The sequence below is a fragment of the Mastomys coucha genome, unplaced genomic scaffold, assembly GCF_008632895.1.
Source record: "Mastomys coucha isolate ucsf_1 unplaced genomic scaffold, UCSF_Mcou_1 pScaffold14, whole genome shotgun sequence".
Lineage (NCBI taxonomy): Eukaryota > Metazoa > Chordata > Mammalia > Rodentia > Muridae > Mastomys > Mastomys coucha.
The window spans coordinates 100,685,277-100,688,295 of NW_022196896.1; the positions used below are offsets into that span (position 1 = coordinate 100,685,277).

The following is a 3,019-nucleotide window of genomic DNA, read 5'->3' on the forward strand; positions in this document are numbered from 1 at the left end:
CCCCCCCCCCCGCCTATTCCAAGATTGTGGTATAAAATTTGGAAAATAAATCACAGTATAAAGAAGGAAGTAAATTTATCTACAAAGCAGTATTTGTTAGCACTGAAGGTCACCACCATTCACATTGTAAATAAAAATGTAACGTGAACATTTTGGTTCTTTTTTGTTGTTGTTGTTATGTGGCTCAGGCTGGTCTTGAAGCTTTAATCTCCTGACTCTACTTCCCAAGTGCTAGGGTTACAGGCCTTGGGGCTGGAGAGATGGCTCAGCAGGTAAGAGCACTGACAGCTCTTCCGAAGGTCCTGAGTTCAATTCCCAGCAACCACATGGTGGCTCACAACCACCTTTAATGAGATCTGATGCCTTCTTCTGGTGTGTCTGAAGACAGCTAAAATGTAATTATTTACAATAATAAATAAATCTTTAAAAAAAAAAGTTGCCTCAGGATTACAGGCCTCAAGTGTACTACTAGGCAAGAGCTCCCCCATTTGCTTAGCTACATTCCCAGACCTTTAATTCTTTCTTTTCTTCTTTCTTTCTCTCTACTGGAAACTTTATGTCAAAACAAAACAAAACGAAAAACCAAACCATAATCCTCCATGAATCCTGGACATCTGAACCCTTGGTCCCTGGTTTGTAGTGCTGCTAGGGAGTTTTAGGTAGTAAGGCCTTGCTGGGGGCCATACCTCACCGGGGAGGGGCTGGCTTGGAGCGCCCTAGGCCTTACCCTACTGCAGTTCACACTCTGCTTCAGCTGGTGGTTGAAGATGTGAGGTCTCAACTTCCTGCTCCTGCCACCGTGTCCCACCCCCCACCCCCACTCCCAGCCATGACAGACTCATCCCTCTGGAACTCTTGCTTATAGAAACTCTTGTTTATACAAGTTTTGGGATTTGTTACAGCAGCAGCAAAGCAACCAATACATTCCCTCCCTTTCTTCTCTGCCCTGGGTAACCTCTAGGCGTCTAAAGTATCCATCTAGTATTTCTCAATGAATTAGCTTCTCTCCCAGCTTCTTTCCTTCAAGTGTATGTGTGGGTGGTGTGCATGCGTGCGTGCGTATGTGTGCTCGCATGTGTGTGCAGATGCATGGGCATGTTCACACAGATAGATAAGAAGGCCCAAAGTTGATATCAGGAGTCTTCCTTATTCAGTCTTCCGCCTTATCCTCGGAAGCAGGGCCTCAGTCAAACCCAGAGCTCACCAAGATAGCTAGTTCCACTAGGTAGCTTGCTCCAGGGAACCTCTCTGTTCACCTTCCAAGGCCAGAACTGCAGATAGGCTGCCATGTCTGCCTGGCATTTAGGTAGGTTGCAGGGATCACCCTGAGCCATGCCCCCAACTCATTTCTTAGGCAGGGAGCGTTATGCTTTTTGTTTGTTTCTCTACTTTGGGTATCTTTTTGTGTTAGTACAGGAAGGGACACTCCGTGCTTTTTCAGTTACTATTATATTCTGTTCTGTGGATATCCTGTACTTTGTTTTAAAAACTTGTAGTGAATAAATACATTATACTGAAGAAACATGTTAACAATACTATAATTTCTACACAATTATGTAGACAGTAATCACATATCTAAAATTGTTTAAAAATAGCCCATTGTAATTTGTTAATGTGCTTGGTATTTTGCTCAGTAGATGAAATGATGAGTAAGTACATATTACTATAAATAAATTGATTAATATATAAATACCAATGGTGGTCCTCCAAATGGGAGATGAGCCATTTGAGTCAGGCCTGCGCAGTTTGACTCTTCTGGGGGAAGCAGATGTATTTACTGTGGTTGAACCAACTCTTCAGGATCCTACCAGCCCACCCTGGCCGTGTCCCTGGGAGGTAGAAATGTGAAACAAATGGATCTGGGAGTTTGTCGAGACTGGCTTCTAGGCAATGGACAGCCTTGACCATTGTTAGCTCAGGATGTATTCTGGACAACTGGGCAATGGTTTGGGGGCAATTATGTTGTAGTGGTCCTGAGAGAACCCATTTTAAGGATAATAGTTAGGACCAGTAAGATTGACATTTTCTGGCCTCTACATAGATCAGGAGTTCCCTTCTGTAACCTTGGAGATGAATCTCTTCTCTGTAACTTTCTTCCTTGTTTCACAGACACCCTCCAGCCAAATTTCTGTACTGGAGCCGACTCTCTTTCCCAATTGTTGCTGAATCTCTTCAGAACAACTGGGAAAGAGGAAGGGACTGGAAAACCATGGAGTTTTATTTTCTTTCATGATGTGGGTATAACTTAGCCAGTGAATTCTGATTTCCATTTGTGGGTTCCTTTTGGGCCTCCCCTCCGTCTTCCTTTCTTTTTCATTTTCAGCAACTATCAATACATTGTAGGCTCTGTACCACAGAATGACCTTAGCTATGCTCTTAGCCCTTAGCAATGCTAATTTCTCACCCAATGCTAGCTAAGACCGGCAGTTAGCAAGAGTCTTAGAAAGTCTAAGATATAACCAGGTGTGCTGGCGAGTACATACCTTAATCCCAGCACTTGGGAGGCAGAGAGGGGGGTGAATCTCTATGAGTTCAAAGCCAGCCTAGTCTACAGAGTGAGTTTTGGGATAGACAGGGCTCTGTTACACAGAGGGATGCTGTCTCAGACTTCCCTCCATCCCCAGTTTCAGATGTGTCTGTCAGGGTCCAAGCAGGGTGCTGTGCTCTCTGTAGGTACTTTCTCTGCCTTGGAACTACCCCGTCCCTGCTCCTTAGAAAAGACTTAGGAATTGCATAACACATTACTTTGTTGCTGCTTTTAAAAATAAACAAACAAAACACAGCCTACTTTGTATTTGAGCTTCCATTTCCAGTCTCAACTTATGCTTTTCTTAGAATTTCTTTTTTGTCCCCTTAGAATTCCTAATTGTGTTTTTTTTTCCCTTCTCTTGGTAATTATAAGATATTTGTCTTTAACTCAATGAGGCTGCAAGATGCAATAGGCTTATTTCTTTATCTTTAACATTTTTCTATCTAAAATTTTAAATGTTTTTTGAATCTTTTTTTTTTTTTTTTTTTT

General features: G+C 42.6%; 1 protein-coding gene across 5 annotated transcripts in view; it reads left to right on the plus strand.

Annotated features, from left to right (window-relative positions):
- LOC116088582 (sterol 26-hydroxylase, mitochondrial) overlaps positions 1-3,019 on the plus strand; it is a 30,784-nt gene that overhangs the window by 20,472 nt on the left and 7,293 nt on the right. The gene's annotated exons all lie outside the window — the stretch shown is intronic.